General features: G+C 40.4%; 1 protein-coding gene across 4 annotated transcripts in view; it reads right to left on the reverse strand.

Moving 5' to 3' along the window:
• The window catches only part of CEP70 (centrosomal protein 70), a 39,887-nt gene extending 31,560 nt beyond the window's left edge, over positions 1-8,327 (reverse strand). The window contains exons 1-3 of one of the 4 annotated variants that reach the window (XM_016207059.2): positions 8,187-8,326; positions 2,794-2,955; positions 1,486-1,579 (exon numbers count right to left, since the gene is read on the reverse strand). The gene's annotated coding sequence lies outside the window, so the exon portion shown is untranslated. Of the gene's footprint in view, positions 1-1,485; positions 1,580-2,793; positions 2,956-8,152 lie in introns of all 4 variants that reach the window. The other 3 variants (XM_016207058.2, XM_016207062.2, XM_016207063.2) reach the window with 3 other exon arrangements.
• Positions 8,328-17,456: the final 9,129 nt, after the last annotated feature.

Below are 17,456 nucleotides of genomic sequence, written 5' to 3' on the forward strand. Positions count from 1 at the left end.
TCCAAGGGTGAATGGAGTGCCACTTTCTTAAGTGGCACTTCATTTCTAAGTAGATCAGAGATTAGCAACAAAGGATTCTGTCTGACAGGTACACACACAAGTTTATATTCAGTCTAACCTACCATCACTTCCTCTTGTTATCTAAGAGTGTACCATTTTATAGAAAAAAGTTTCCCTGGATTGTTTGATATATAGGTATAATTCCTTCTCTCCAGAGGCATAATCCCACATATTCATTAGCATCATGGAATTTCAGAACTTGAGAGGACCTTGGAAATTGTTTAATCCCAAACCTCTAGCTGTTCATAGCTGGCAGAAAAGTGTCTATACCAATATATCAGGTACCTGAGCCAGCTGAGGCCCATAGAGGTGAAATTATCTTCCAGGACTGATTAGAGGACTGGCCTCCTTGCTGCCAGTTCAGTATTTCTTCCAAAGCACCCTCCCGCCCTTCCCTATCTGCTTCAGATAGTGAAATCCAACTAAACAATTTACCAGTCACTAATAACTTATTTTTAGCTAAACCTAGTAACATATTACAAATTCTTAAATGCTGCCATTTTTGCAGTTTCACATCGGAGTCCTTTCTCCCTTCAAACACTGGTCTCTTTCAATAACTCAATCACCTACTACGTTCAACCCTCCTGCCCTTAGTTTAAATAAAGATCCTTTGCAAAAATGTCAGACAACTTCAGCTGCTATCACCTTTCAGCTAGCTTTTTTTTAAACTTTTCATTAGAGAAAATTTTCAAAAGTACACAAAAACAGAGGAGTATAATGAACTCATGTATTCATAAATCCAGCCTTGACAACATTCTTCCATTCTTGTTACATTTCTTCCTCTCACTTATATTTCAGTATACATCTCTAACAAATATAGATTCATTATCACATCCAATAAAAATAACAATAATTCCTTACTATCACTTAATATCCAGTCCGTGTTCAATTTCCCTCAAATATCTTGTGATTTTTTTCCAAAGTCCATATATAGCGCTTTTAAGTTTCTTTTAATTTTTAATAGTCCCAGTCTGCTTTTTAACATGCCATCTATTTGTTGAAGAAGTAAGCCATTTATCTTGCAGTTTCCTACATTTCAGAATTGGCTTATTGTATTCTCATCATTTAACATATTTCTCCATCTCTTATATTTCTTGTAAACTGGTTACATCTAGAGGCTTTCTTAAATTCAGGTTCAGTATTTTTTGGCAAGAATAATTCAGAGGTGGTGCTGTGTTCTTTCTACTGCATCACCATTAGGAATCAGCCAGAGTTTTAAAGTGGGAAGAATACACCATGTAAGCCAGACATAAAGGTGGTATATATCAATGTAAGAGAATCTCCCAAAGAGTGTGGAGCCACGTTTTCTAACAATCTTCCTAATGGCCACCCCAGACCTCTCTCAAATCCTCAAAGTGCCATCTCCCTCCACGTTCAAGGCCTGGAAACTCAACCTCTTCTTCACTTAGTTAACTCATACTTGACCTTCTTCAGATGTCGGCTCAAATTTCCTTCTTCAGGGAAATCTCCCCTGATTCCATGACTAGATCAGGTTCTCTTGCTATATGCTCTTGTAGGACTATAAAGAAAAAAGTATAGAGATTTAGAGTTCAGAGTCAGATGGCCTGAGTGACTACCAGCTTAACCATTTATTAAACTGTGTGACATGGACAAACTCATTAACGTCTTTGAACCTTGATTTCTTCATTTGTAAAAGAGAGAACATAGTAATAATACCTGCACCTCATAGGTTGAATTAAGTCAGATAACAGGTAGAAAGTATTTAGTACAAGTGTGTGGCATATACAAATTTATAGGTAATTGGTAGTTGTTACATATAAAAGTACGTTGAACAAAATGGATCTTGCCTAATTACATAATCATATATTATCTTAAACCTTTTTCTACAAATTACTCAGTTAACTATCTGTTACAAGTTGTTTTACATAAATATGTCTAAGTAAAACTAAATTCCATGAGATAAGTAGTCTATTTTTGGTAATGGTCGAATAGGCAACTCTGCCTCTAAAGACAATGAAGAAAGCCACATAAATACATTTTTTTTTCTTGTAAGCATTAAAGAACAAGATAATGTGGAATTACCAGGCCAAAAAAAAAAAAAAAAAAAAAATCACAAAGATGAGAACCCACTTTCTCCCTGAAGGCAATGCCAAATCCAAAAAAAGAACTGTGGGAATGAGGGCTAAAGCGCAAAGCCACCCTATTTAATTAAAATGGTTACCTGAAAGGGCTACAACTCTCAAAAGAAGGGTGAGCAACAAGTAAAACGCCTATTCCATAAACTGAAACCTGGCTTCCCCTTCTCTAAGTCATTACAATATCTCAAGAAGGTCCCAAATGAATAGAGCTTCCGAGCACCTGGCAGAGCAAATGAAATCTCTGGAAAAAAGCCTCAAATTATCCCCACAAAAAATGTTTCAAGTACAACATCCAAAAAATAGCCAAAGATAACCAAGGCAATACAGGAAACAAAACATAAGGAGGACAGAAGCAACAGTCAACAGAAACCAACCAACAAAGAAAGACTTCTAATATTGTAATTATTAGGCACAGACCATAAAATAACTGTGTGACAATGTTCATAAAAATAAAAACTTGAAATGTCTGGCAGAGAACTAGAAACAAAACAGATTTGAAAAAGAATTTTAAAAATTCAGAACAAAAAAATTACAATAATTGAAATTGAGATCTTAAGTCACAGGCTTAACAGTAGATTAGAAAGAGAAGAGAAAATTACATGAACTGGAAGGATAGTTAGAAGAGCCTACTCACCTTTTTAGTTCTCCATGCTGCCTTCAGAAACACACAGAAGAGATTAGACTTCAAATGAAGGGAATACAGGAATCCAAGAAACACAGAAAAAAATGGAGAAGCAACATTTGAAGATAAAACTAAGAAGTTTTGAGAGCCCATGAAATACTGAAGTCCACAGTTCTAGAAGCCAAACATAATATTGCATCAATATAGAAAAGAAAAATTCACACCTAGACACATCATATTAAAGTATAAAAATACTTCATATAAAGTATAAAAAATATTAAAAACATTAAGAGAAAAAAAAGATTATCTTCAAAGGAGTGACAGAATGTCCGCTAACTTCTTAGCAGTAACAATGGAAACTAAGAGTACACTAATATCTTGAATGTGCTGAAAGAAAATAATTGCCAATCCAAAATTCTAAACCCAGTGAAAATATCCATTAATAAAAACAAACGATATTTTCAAACAAAACAAATATAACAGATCTGTTCTATAAAGAATTCTAAAGATGCTTCATGCAGAAGATTACTTGATATAAAGACAGAGCTGTAGAAAGGAGTAAGGAACAAAGAACTGGGGGAGTGTAAACACACATTGACTATATAAAATAAAAAGATCTTGTGAAGTTTTAAAATATAATTAAAATGCACAATGACAAAAATATATCAGGAGTAGGGTAGACTAACAGTGTTCTAATTTTGTTTATAATCCAGGAGGCTAGTAAAGGTATGTAGTAACATCAGGCTTTTGCAAGTTAAGGATGCTTGAGAATTTCCAGGATAACAACTAAAGAAAAGAACACAAATGTATAATTTCCTAACTAATAAAAAGACCATGATGATGAAAAAAAAAAATGTAAAAGTGTAGTGAAGGCCTGGGGCGGGGCGGGGGGACAAGTGCAGGATAGAAGGGGTCAATGGGGGAAAAAAGAGGACATCTCTAATACTTTTAACAATAAACATAAATTTTAAAAATAAATTCAAAAGGAGACTAAACAGAGAACAGAGAGAAAGTACATGATAAGATAGCAGACTTAAACTCACATCAGTCATTATATTAAATGTAAACTGATTAAATGCTCCAGTTTAAAGAGACACCGTCAAACCGATTTTTAAAAAAATCAAACTATTTGCTGTTGGAGGAAAAAAAATATCTAAAATATTAAAAAGCCATAAAACATAAACATAAAGAATGGCAGAAGTAAAAGAATAAAGGATTGATGACATGGTGACAGCATAGTTTATGTGCCAAAAAAGGGACTTTGATTCATACCTCACACCATACACAAAATTTAACTCAAAATGAATCACAGACATAAATCTAAAACCTAAAACTACAAAGTATCAAGAAAAAAACATAGAAAACCTTTGTGATCTTGGATTAGGTAAACATTTCTTAACTACATCATCAAAAGCATGATCCATAAAAGAACAAATTGGGCTTCATAAAAATGACAACTGGCCCGGCCAGAGTGGCTCAGTTGGTTGAGCATCATCTTGTTCATCAAAGAGTAGTGGGTTCCATCCCGGGTTGGGGCCTGTATGGAGGGCAACCAATCGAAGTTTCTCTCACATTGATGTTTCTCTCTCTCTTTCCCTTCCTCTAAGTGCTTGGGTAAGGATTAAAAAATAATAAATATTTTTAAAAGAATGAGAAGTGTTCTTTGAAAGATACTGTTATGAGAATGGAAAGACAAATCATAGGCTAGGTGAAAATAATTGCAAAACATAAAGACTCATACAAAATTTATAAAGAACTCTCAAAACACAATTAATAAAAAAGCAAACAACCCAACTTAAAAACAGGCACAAAATTTGAATAGACATTTCATCAAAAGATATAGTGATAGCACGTAAGCAAATAAAAAGACATTAAAAGTTTTTAGTTATAAAGGAAATGCAAATTAAAACCAACAATGTGAAACCACTACACACCTATTTGAATGGCTAAGACTGACTATATCAAGTGTTTACAAGGATGTGAAGGAACTAGAACTCTGATAAACTGCTGATGGGAATGTAAAATAGAACTACTTGAGGAAATACTTGGGTAGTTTCTTAAAAGGTTAAATAACTACTATGAGACCCAGCCATTCCATTCCTATTTACCCAAGAGAAATGAAAACATATGTCCCCACAAAGACTTGTAGATAAATGTTTTGTGGGGTTTTTTTTAAGTATATGGATACTTTTTTAAAAAATCCTCACCCAAGGATATGTTTTTATTGATTTTTTAGAAAGGGGGTGGAGAGAGAGAGAAAGAGAGAGAGAGGGAGGGAGGGAGGGAGGGGGGAGAGGGAGAGGGCAAGAAGGGGAGAGGGAAGGGGAGAGGGAAGGAGGGAGGGTTAGAAAAGCATTGATATGAGAAATATCGATCAATTGCCTCCCGTAGGCACCCTGACCAGGGATCAAACCCACAACCTAGGTAGCTTGAATTGAAAGTATTCATGTGAACTCATGAGATATTTTATCTTTTTGTCAGTTTGTTTTTAATCCTCACCTGAGGATATGTTTATTGATTTTAAAGAGAGAGGAACACAGAGAGAGAAACATCTATGTGAGAAACATTGATCAGTTGCCTCCTGTGTTCACCCCAGCTGGGGATCAAACCACAACCTAGGTATGTGCCCTGACTGGGAATCAAACAGGAAACCTTTTGGTGTATGGGACAACACTCCAACCAACTGAGCCACCTGGTGAGGGTGATATTTCATCTTTAATGTGTGGGTCTACAGATAGATAGAAGTATCCTAGCTCTGTCTACTGAAGAGCCTAAAGCAGTGACTGACTCAGGATCCCTATGACCTTAAAATGCCAGTTAGCTTTTAAAAGAAACCAGTGTTTCTTGAAGAAATGGATACTTTCAGATTGGGGAAAGAACTTTCAAGATATCAGACAATGTGGAAGTTATCCAAGACTAGTAGTCATATCAGAAAGTAGGCTTGAGTAGATGCCCTACCCCCAGCCAAAGATGAGATAACATAAGTTTCAATAGTGATAATAACCGCAATGAACTGAAACGCAACAAACATGTTTAAATTCACGACCTTATACTGATACTGGATTTTTAAAAATTTTCTTCAGAAGATAAGAAACCAATATACAAGATTATTTACTATAATATTACTTATAAGAGCACAAAAAAATGGAAGCAAACTAGATACTCATCAACTGGGAACTAGCAAATAAATTCTGGTAACACACAATGTGCCAGGATAGACAAATGAAATATTATGTAGATGTAAAAATAAATGATGATGCTCTTCATATACTGGTTATGAATTATCTCAAAGATATATGTGTACGTTAAAAATCAAGTAGAGGATAGTGAATAATTTTCACTGGAAAAAGTATAAATTTACATAACTTATTTATATATAAATGCTTTCCTAAAAAGAAGTACAATAAAAAATATTTGTTGACTTTAGGGAAGGACCAGAATTATTAAAATAGTGAGTTAAGTGAATATTTTCAATATAAAGACATTTAAATTGGAAAATTCAACTCTGTGAATGTCTAACATTGTCAATAATATATACATTAAAATGTAAACTTAATAAAATTTAAAGTGGGGAAAAAAAGGAGATAAAGAACCAACTTATTATCTTGAAAATTAGTAAATAAATGGTAGGAATTAAGCATAAACGCATCCTTTCCTAAAGGAATTATACTGCTGCCTATCCAAATGATAAAGGACTGGTATTCCAACCAATAAGTGAAAAACACATGATTGAATTACAATACCACTATTTTGCAATCTTCAGTGAATATAGGCATCAAGTAGCACCAGCTGCTGAGATTAGGAAGAGAGAAACAATGACAAAGTATGCACCTTCTATGGTCTTGCCAACCACTACCTAGAGAACTGCCAAAGGGATTGACTCTCAGTCTGATCCAGTCTGGAATCCAGCTTTCAATGTGCAGGAACTACTACCCAAGGCAGGGGAACCTATGAACTATGCATGATTATACAATCAGCAAAATCCAGACTGTAGGATATACAGGTTAAATGATCCAGGCTCTTCATCAGATAAATTGTAAGAAAAAGGAACAGAGAGAAAGCCTACAAATTAAGCTTTTAAAAAAAATTTAATGAGCCAAACTACATTTTAATGTCTAGGAATGTGAATTTATGAAAAAACTTTTTTTAAAACATAAGGAAGCAATTACTATAAAAGTCAGAAGAATGGCTACTAACAATAGCACAGAAGTAGTTGTGATTGGGATGGGGCAACAGAGCAGCTCTGGCATGGCTAGCACGGTTCTACACCCTGACCTAGGTGGTATCGTCTTTTAATAATTTATTAAGCTATACATCTGGTATGTGTATTCTGTTTGATTTCAAAATAAAAAATTCATTTTACTATTAAAAAATTTGTTAAATAATAAAAACAAAAGTAAAGGAAATACTAACCAAAAGAAAGCTGGTATAATTTTGGAGCCAGACTGCCTAGGTTTGAATTGTGGATTCTGCCACACAGCCAGGAACGTACTAATCTCTCTGAGCCTCAATTTCTTCATCATGAAGTGAGAATAATAAAAGTATTTAGCCCATAGGGTTGTTGTGAAGATTAGGGGAGTTAATATACAGGCATACCTCAGAGATATTGCAGGTTTGGTGCCAGACCACCACAATAAAGCAACTCACACAATTTTTTTGGTTTCCCAGCATATATAAAAGTTATGTTTACACTATACTCTATTTTTTTAAAAATATATATTTATTGACTTGAGAGAGAGGAAAGGAGAGGGAGAGAGCGAGAGATAGAAACATCAATGATGAGAGAGTCATTGATAGAGCCCGCAACCCGGGCATGTGCCTTGACCAGGAATCGAACCCCAATTGCCTGGATCCCAGGTCGACGCTCAACCGCTGAGCCACGCCTGGCTGGGCTACACTATACTCTATTAAGTGTGCAATAGCGTTCTGTCTAAAAAAACCACGTACATACCTTAATTTAAAAATACTTTATTGCTAAAATATAATAACCATCACCTGAGCCTTCAGAGAGTTGTAATCTTTCTGCTGATAAAGGGTCTTATTTTCAATTTGTAAAAAACACAGTATCTGTTAGGTGCAGGAAAGAGAAGCACAATAAAACAAGATAAGCCTGAAGAAAGGAAATAGAACAGTGCCTAGCACATAGCAGGACAGAGGCAGTGATTAGTGTTGGTGACCCGCTGTGTTATCTTAATTACTTACCCCCTCTGGGCTTCAAGTTCCTTATCTGAATTTAAACTATCTACCTGATAGGATTATCAGGAGGTCAAAAGGAAATATACGTGTTATACCGAGTAGAGTAGTCAATAAACAATAGATTCTTTTCATGGTCTCCCAACATCCAGAGAGTGATCTGTCACATTAGGCATACCTCAGTCATAGCACATTCTTCTTGCACTTTTTACCTGGTCATTCAAGTTGATCTCAATGAAATGATCACCCAGTGAATCTCATGTCCGAAACTGGATCTTCATCTAGGTTTCAAAAAAAATAAACAGGCCAAAATCTTAAAATGTCCACCTTCCTAGTAAGAATGGCTTTGTGTTATTCCCAGAGAGGGCATCCGTAGTACTGGTAACCACTGAACTGGCGCTGAACAACTAAAGTAACTGCTAACGTACTACAATGCTCACCACCCACCACAAGCCTTCTCCCTTCTCTTCTTTTCCCCTTAACTTTCCTCTCCCTGCTGGGGATCCAAATCTATCTATCTACAATTCTGACTTCTGGCTTCACAGGTAGAATATTCTCATTTGCAAAGGTACTGAAAAGAAGTACACTCAGAGGGATAAATACCACTAAACATAAAAGGCAAAGGCAGGAAGAAAAACTCTCAATTCCACCTGTAACCAAGCCCTTCTTTTTAGAGATCCATACTGTGAAATTAATGTGTCAATAATTTGCAGCAGCCCTTCCCCACTTAGGCTGTGACAGGACACAGTTGGAACTGAGTCACAGGAAGAGACCAAAGGCTTGCCAAGGCAGAAGCTGCAACTTTAATCGGTCTGTTTATTTCTTTGATACCTCACTTTAAGTAAGACTTTCGGAATAAGGGTTGCAGGGCAGGAGTTGGTGTGTATGCGGCATAGAAAGCCCAGTGCAAAGAAGCAAAATACAGCTGTATTTTCTGGCACTGTCCAGGTTTCCTAAGAGCCCTTTGGTAACTTGCCCTTTACAGGTCTGAAGCCCCTGTAACATGCACTATACATTAAAATGTAATTATTTTTCACCATTTGGGGGTGGGAGGAAAGCTAGAAATAAACTATGGCCAGTAACTGTTCTTTCTCAAGTGAGTTACATTAAAATCTGTAATTAGCTTTCTCAAAAGCATACAGTTCACATTACTGCAATAAGCTGAATATGCATTATTTTCAAAGTCTCTGTTGTCTATTAAATGCAAAAGCTCTATTAGAAAAATATGCTAACACACTGTTTAATGTTCCTAAAAAACAAACAAACTGAATCTACCACAAATAAGGAAATGGAGTCAGGACTGGATATCATTTCAACCAAATCATCCTGCCCCAGAAGAGGTTTCATAAAGTTCCAGAAAACACCTCTCCCCCTTGGAAGCAGAAGCTGAGGCAAAACCCTGGGCGGCCACCTCTTCCCCAAGGTGGGGCTGGGGAGGCCCAGGTCTACTTGGCAATACAGAAAGTAAAACAACAAAAATTGGTCACACCTGCACAGTGTTTAATACTATTAGTCAGAAAATAAAGTGGTAGTAGAAACAAACCCTTTCTGTTTGGTTTCTGTGTCATGGGTCTCTTAGCCTCAGGCATTTCCACCTCAGTGGTTTTCCTAATAGAATCATATTAGACCCCTCATAAACTCGGAGGCGCCCCGAGTCAGGAATGCGCATCATAAACCGGAGAAAGGGCTACTCACCTACCCGTTCCCGCAAAAAGCCCCCTCCTTTTGCCCTCAGTCTTCGCTGGCCAGGCAGCCTTCTCAGACTCCCTCACCTACAATTTATCCAGAGCCCCGTCTGCGCCGGTGTCACTCTACGCCAGCGATTTCCAACCGGTGCGCCGCCAGAACGTCCAGAACTGCACCACCTGACTATTTGCTCAGGAGCGCTGACCTCTTTTCCCTTAGACTGTCAAATGAAAAAGTGGCAACAGCCAACGCGACAACAGCCGTTGGTGTGAATAAATTAAAAGTATACCCTTTTTTTGCCATATTAGCAAAAAATATCTTTTTTGGTGTGCCGCAGAATTTTAGTTACTAGTTTACGTGTGCTATGAGATGAAAAAGGTTGGAAGTCGCTGCTCTAAGATTTACACGTACTGCCCCGGTGAACCTCCTCGACCACCGTGCGAGGCAAGAATGACCAGCTGTGCGCTATAAACGAAGAAACTGAGGCGCTGAGACGTTACACGAGGAGCCAAATATCACAAAGGGGGGTGGGGAGCCAGGTCTGTCAGGTACCCAGCCCTGAAACTGAGATTTCTAATTGGCGGGAAACCGTCCCCGGAGGCTCCTCCCTGGGGGCCGCGACAAGGGTCAGCTTGACCACTCGCGGCGCCCAAGTGAAGCCAGTTCTGGGGGTGCCTCAGGCAGCAGCTCTAGCCGACGCCCCTGAAGCCCGAGGGCCGCACTCACCTTCCGCAGCCGCCGTCTCCCACCAGCAGCGCGCCCAGCTGGGCCGGCTCTGCGCCTTGGCCCCGCCTCTGCGACCGTTGCAGCGCCGGGGGAGGCTGGCTAATCGAGCCCGAGAGCGTCGAGGGGCCTCCCTCCGCTCCGCCTCCGAACACCCGGGACCGAGTTTCCGCCGCAGCGCCCGGAGGTTGGGACCGCCCCGCGCCGTCTGGTTGGCTCCGCTGCTGGGGGCGGGGCTTACGCTAATATTGACGGGAGTTTGCAGTGTTGCTATCTTGCGCCTGCGCACTTTCATAGCACTCACAACAGGCTCTTGGCTCGCAGGTGTTTTAGCACCTACTTGGAGCTCAACTTTGCCGGGATGATTTAAGAAATACACATTTGAGGCAGTCGGTGAAAGTGAGGCCCGGGCCACGTGGCCACCACAGACTGACCACCGGACACATACACCCGCCGTAGCTGCGAGTTCTTGTTGCAGGTCCCGTCAGCTGTTTATGTTCCAGACCCGGCTGAGAACTGCAGCGCCTGGCATTTGGAGACCTCCAAAGTGTTTGTTGATGATACTTTACCCTTCCATTCAGCATTTTCCAAATCTCCACAATCAGGCCCTATATCGAGCTCCAGAGATGTAGAGGTGGCTGACTGGAGAAGCTCAAAGTATTTAGGGAGAAGGGGTACCTACTCTGAAATGAAGATACAGTGTGATATGATCAGAGAAGGGTGTGCAGGGCACAGAAGCGAAAGAGGAGCAGGCTTATCTGTCAGTCACTGAAGTCTTCCTAGACCAGTGGGTCTCCACCCTGGCTGCACATTAGAATTACCCCGGGAGCTTTGAAAACCTTTGTTGCTCAAGCCTCAGACTAATTAAATTAGAATCTCGAGGTGGGACTCAGGTGTCCATAGTTTGTAAAACTCCCCAAGTGATGCTAATGTGCGGCCATACTTAAGAACTGTAAACCTGGAGGAATATTTAAGAGGAATGATTCTTAATGGTAAATAAGAGTTCCCCAGCAATACAGGGAAGAAAGGTAGAGAAAACTTCATGTGCAAATTAAATAACTCAGAAGCACATTATTATAATGCCTAGTTCACAAGTGCTCAGCAAACCTTACTTTTTGTGTGTGTGTGTGTGGTTAAGCCTGGGTCACTTCTGTGCATCTCATATCTGCCCTCCCAAAAACCTAACTCCCAAAACACTTACAAATATAATGGAACTTACTGAAGAAGCTGATGAATGTGTTGCATCCCTAGAGAGGCTGAGGAGGAAAGCCTTAGGAGGTATGCTAAGAAGCTGGGACTTTATCCAAGAGGTGACAGAGAACAATAGACAAGTTTTCAAAAGGGCCATGAAATGGAAAGGGTTTTTGTCTGGGCGTCTTCAAGCCTAATTTTCTTGCATCGTGATATATGGGTGGAAACTCTAAAAATAGCTCTAACAGTATGCAAATATGATTGCTGCTTTTTTTTTTTCCACAAAAGGAAATCAAATCAATCCTCTACTTCTCAGCTTTATAAGTTGAGGATATACAAATAGAGTCCATGCCCAACATTTAAGAAAACTCACAGGGGTTAAGTGATCCAAAAATTCCTAAGAGAAAAATCCCAGCTTCCACACACCTGAAGAGGAGGCCAGGCATCTCATCTGCCCACCACGGTCATTGCATGTTATAGCCACATGGTGTCGCTGTTGACAACCTGTATTTTCCAACTGGTTAAATGATGCGGGTCTGCAGTGCTGCAGGTCCCACAATGGCCAACAACAGGCTTTTCCCACGCAAGAATCAGCAATGGTGTCTCTCACAAGAAGGTCTCAGGTTCACAGCTCTTAGGGTAAAATATTTTCAGGTCCATACTCAGTCTTATTCCAGGCAGCTGCGGACACTGTGAGTTTGATATGTGTCTTGGCCCCCATGGAAACAACTCCTGGGTTCCAGAAGGGAAAAGGGGTTACCATAATTGGAATTGGCAGTGGGGTGCTCGTTGAATCTCATGGGTTGGAAGGTGGAGGCATGGCTGCTTCAGTAAGACTGGAGTCCTGTAAGCAGTGAGAGGACATGGGTGCTAGATGAATAGATCACCAGTATTCATGATCTTCAAAGCACAAGAAGCCTAATTGCTATTTCCTAACAATAGAGAGCCTCCCTCTCATCACTCCTGGATTTTGTGTGTAGCAAGTGGAGGGGAAGCAGCTCTGTAGCACTGTCCTCCAAAGGAATTCTCTTCTTATGGACAACCCCTGTCCAGCACCTTGCTTTGGCAGGGAAAGAAAAGACTCTACACACAAGTTCAGTCTTCAGCTTGGCATCCTGCTGCACTGGTGTCAAGAGTTTTCTATGGGCCTCATCCACCCACCAGGATTTAATGGTTCTAAACACTTATTTAACATTCACTCATTTACCAAAACAAATTTATTAAGCACTTGTTAGGTACTAGGGATTGAACTAGATGCTGAGTTTATAGTTATGAGTAAACCAGATGTGGTTCCTGCCCTCATGGAGCTTATAGTCTACTTGGGAAGAGAAATATGAAACAAACACAGGCGAGCATGTAATTTTGCTAAGTGCTACGAAGGAAGAGAATGGGGGTATATGAAGGACACCTCTCTGAGGAAGTGACATTTAAGCTGAGATCCAAAGCCTGTCTTCATTTCCTCTGTGCTTTGACTTCCCAGTACAAATTATAGCCTTCACTAGCAATTAAAACAGATCTTTTCATTTCTAAACTGATTCTCAAATTTTCTCCTGGGTATAGAACTATCAGGTTTCTTCCCACCACAAGGAGTATACCAAATATGAATGCCATTTGGTGGTAAATTCTTGAAGATTCTTAATTCATAAGTCTTTTAGAATCTTTTATTACATTAATACACTTGTTTCTGCTTCCCCAATGAGAATTTGAACTCCTGGGGACATAGATCATATCTTACTTTTTCCAGCAGCAAAACAGTCCCTGGCACATAGTAGGTGTTCAGTGCAGTGTTGAATTACGTTGTTAAATTTGAGTCAGATTTATATAGGGGGCATTTACCTTCAATAGCCATTTTCTAATATGAAGGACAGTAAGCAAAAAAGCTCAGGCAAATATATTAATAACAAATCCTTGAGAATCTATACAGAATAACAATAGTTATATTAATTGAGCCCTTAAAATGTGCCAGGCTCTGGACTAAGCACTTTCATTTCTAACTTGTTGACTCTTCACAACAACTATAATGTAAATACAGTTATCTTTATGTTACAAATTATCAAATTAGAAAATAAAAGGGGGAAAAAAAGACTTGCTAAGGTCTCACAGCAAGTATGTGACAGAGCCAGGATCTGAAATGAAAATTCTGGCTCCAAAGCCTAACTCATTAACCACGTGACCATAGCACTTCTCATGTGGGCATCTGCTCTACTATAAGTTGATGTATGCACTTATTTTCATTTGCAATTATTTCATCTGTCTCTGTATTTATCTATTGATATATAACAATAAATTACCCTTAATCACAGCAGCTTAAAATAAACATTTACTATCTCAAAGTTTCTGTGGGTCAGAAATATAGCAGTGGCTTGGCTGGATGGTCTGGACACAATTTTTCATGAGGTTGCAGTCAACCTGTTGGCCAGAGCAAGATCATCTCAAGGTTCAACTGAATGATTCACTTCCAAATTCACACATGTGGCTGTTAGAGGGGCTCAGTTCATTCCTTGTCATATAACAAATAGTCAATAAATACCGAATAAATGTAAGGATCATGGTGAAATGAGGTCCAAAGGATGATGAGCTCCCTATAATCCTGTCTTACTCTCACACAAATTCCCAGCTGCCATTCATGGTACCATTGAAATAATCTTTAAAAGCAGGACTATATCCATAGCCAAGAACATTTATTCATGCATATAATATCTATATAACTATAGAGAGTGGGCTTGGAAGGTTACACCAAATTTATGAGAATGTTGGCCTTTGGGGAGGAGAAGAATTTAATGGTTTGGGGATTGAAAGTCAAAGAGGGTTTTATCTGCAACATTTTCTTCTATTAAAATTTTTATTGAGTCAGTATTTAAGATTGATTAGTCAATTCTGGGTGGCAGGAATGCAGGAATTATATACTCTGTCCTCTATATTTTAAAATTTTTCTCAACACAAACAAGATACGAATTTTAAAAGTCCTAACCAATTGCAACATATGTCTGTACTGCCTTCCTTTGGCTCTTCTCTCTAATTAAGGGTGTATCTACAAACCCCACTCTCCACATGACTCAGACCAAAACCTATTTTCTCAAGACTTTCTGACTTGAAGTTCTACAAAATCCCCTTGGCTTGCTGCTTCTGTATTTGTGCCCCAGCCTCCTTGAGCTGAGGGAGAGCCTGGCCAACAGCATAAGGCTGTAGTTGCTGGCACTGGTCCTGACACCCAATCCTCTGAGGCCAGAATCGTGGGCCCTGGGTAATTTCTAAAGCACGGTACTTCTTCCTTTCACATAGCCAGTAGTCACACTGGAACAATACTGGAAGGGCACATGCAAATTTTAAATCTATAGGTATCAGATTAGTAACTTTTTCCTTTTATTTTGATATCCATTCATGGTTTAAAATGTAAGTTCAGAAAATGTCAATCCATTAACAATTCCCCTTTCAAAAGGAGGCCCAATAAAAACACTGACTATTGTGAATGAAAACATTTTTAGCTGCTCTCTTAAAATAAATCACTGATGTCTATGGGCAAATTGGTGAGAGGTCATTTAAGAAGAAAGAGCAGCGTCTAGGTACATCCTAGGAAACAAGGAAACAATCTGAGAGTGAGAATAAAGTCAAAAGCAGGATCAGTCTGAATGATTGAATATGTTTTGTACTCAATTTCAATACCTTTCACAGTGTTTTGTTCCGACTTTATTTCTTTGCATAACAATCCTGTCTGGTAAGAATTCACTATTCCTACCTTGTTTGTCCTGGGCTGAGGGAATGAGTAGGTGGAAAATACAGCCCAAGCTGGTATGTTCCTTATTTCCAGGTATCCCAGAAACTATACCCAAAGAGAAAATAGTGGCAAGGAACGAGTCATCTGTGAAATCACAAACTGCCTTGCCTATTCTGGGTTCGGACTTGGATGTACCTTATGAGCTCATTCTGGTGTCCCTGGGCAGAGGAGCTTTCCAGGCCTTGAAGATGGGACTCAAATTTTTCTTCAATCATAATGAACACTTTTCTAATACGTTCCTATTAGCATGAACATTTGAAATTCCACAGGCCTGGCTCAACATGCTGGCCCTGCAACTCCTGAAGGGCTTTCGGGCTTTCTGTAGTTTGGTGTAAATGTAATCACTGGGCTGGTGTAAGAACTATAGGTGACATATAAGACACATAGCAAGCATTCAATTACACCTATTGGTCTTGGAAAAGATATCCCGATCCTAAAGTTTCATAAGAAAATATCATCCTTCATTAACATATCTGTGATATGATAACACATCCCCATTTCCTGGTCCTAACCCAACAACTCAGGATTGTTTCTCAGAAGATCTAAGGGCTAGGAAAAAAGAATTAAGGAGATGTCTTCAACTAGCCTTGTCCCAGCTCTGGAAATTTTGCCACACTGGAGCCTTTTACCCTTTCCCCCTAATTCATTCATTCAACAATCATTTATTGAAAACTCTCTGTTGAAGACACTGATACAGAAGAAAATACAAATATGAAAAGTCTTTGTCTTCAGAGGATTTTCAATACAGGGTAGCAAACAAGAAATCAGTGCTCACTAAGCAGAAACCCTGTAACGTAATTTGCTTAAGAATCAGTTATTATTACCTTGCAGACTGGTTAACCTAATTAGTAGATTGTTCCCTGCTGTCTCCCAACTCCCCTTTCACTCACATACTTGCCCAGCATGTAGACATGAATCCACCCTACCAACCCCAAAGGTGAGACACTACTTCTTTACATTGACATCAAGCTGCAAGAAGAAATTACATAAGGGGCCTGCCTGCCTCTCTGCCCCCAAATCTGCTGGGCCCTCAGAACCCCTCAGAACACTTTACATGCCTCTACTTTGTTGCTGGGCCCAGTCTCCACAGGGACCACTCATTGCTGTCCTCGGATGGCCCACTCAACAACCTTCCTCCCTCTCTGCAGGTGATCTTGTCCCCTCCTTAAAGGGAAACCCAAGGCCACCTAAAACATTACCCAGGCCTGATGTTCATTCGCTCATTCAACAGACATTTATCAGAGCCTGCTGTGTGTGAGCCTGCACTGCGGACATGTGGGAGATACAAGAGGGGGAGCCAAGCAGCCCCGGCGGCCGCCTTCACAGATCTCAGTCTACAAGATGCACAGTCAGCAAAGATCACACACAAAATGCACACCTTGAAAGAGACTACCAAGGAGAATTACAGGTGCTGCAAGTCTTAGGGGCCAGGGTAGTTTTCCGTAAGAAATGATCTAAGCAGAATGAGCTCAACAACAAAATGGACATAAGGTAGGGGAAGAAGCCAGGAGCATTGCAGAGGCCCCGGGGAGAGAAGCAGCAGGCGCCGGGTGCGTCCCTGAACGAAGCCAGGTGGGCCTTGTGCCTCCCATAGGGAGCCTGGGTCTCCACACTACAGAAATAGTCAGAGCCCGCCGGGCAGGGCTCAGAGGTTGAGCGTCCACGTAGGATCCGGGCGATCAGGGGTCGATTCCCGGTCAGGGCACATGCCCGGGTTGGGGGCTCGATCAATGACTCTCTCATCATTGATGTTTCTGTCTCTCTCTCTTCCTCTCTCTGAAATCAATAAACATATTAAAAAAAAAAAAAGAAAGAAAGAAAGAAAAGAAATAGAGCCCATAAAGGTTTCCAGGAGCGAAGGCCGTGATGGATGGGCCTCCCTGGCGCCTTTCCCGCAGGCGCGGGGTCCGACGTGCCCGCCAGGCTGTCCCGCCCGCGTCCCGCCCCGCGCCTGCCGCCCGCTGGTTCCCGCGGACACTGTCGGCTGGGCGACCGGACGCGCCGGGCTGGGTGTCGGGCGGGGCCGAGCGGGGCCTGAGCGGAGCGCCGAGCCCGGGGCGGAGGCAGCTGGCGGGGCGGGGGCGCGGCGCGGCGCGGGGGGCGCGGG

This window comes from Miniopterus natalensis, chromosome 15 (genome assembly GCF_054644295.1).
Source record: "Miniopterus natalensis isolate mMinNat1 chromosome 15, mMinNat1.hap1, whole genome shotgun sequence".
NCBI lineage: Eukaryota > Metazoa > Chordata > Mammalia > Chiroptera > Miniopteridae > Miniopterus > Miniopterus natalensis.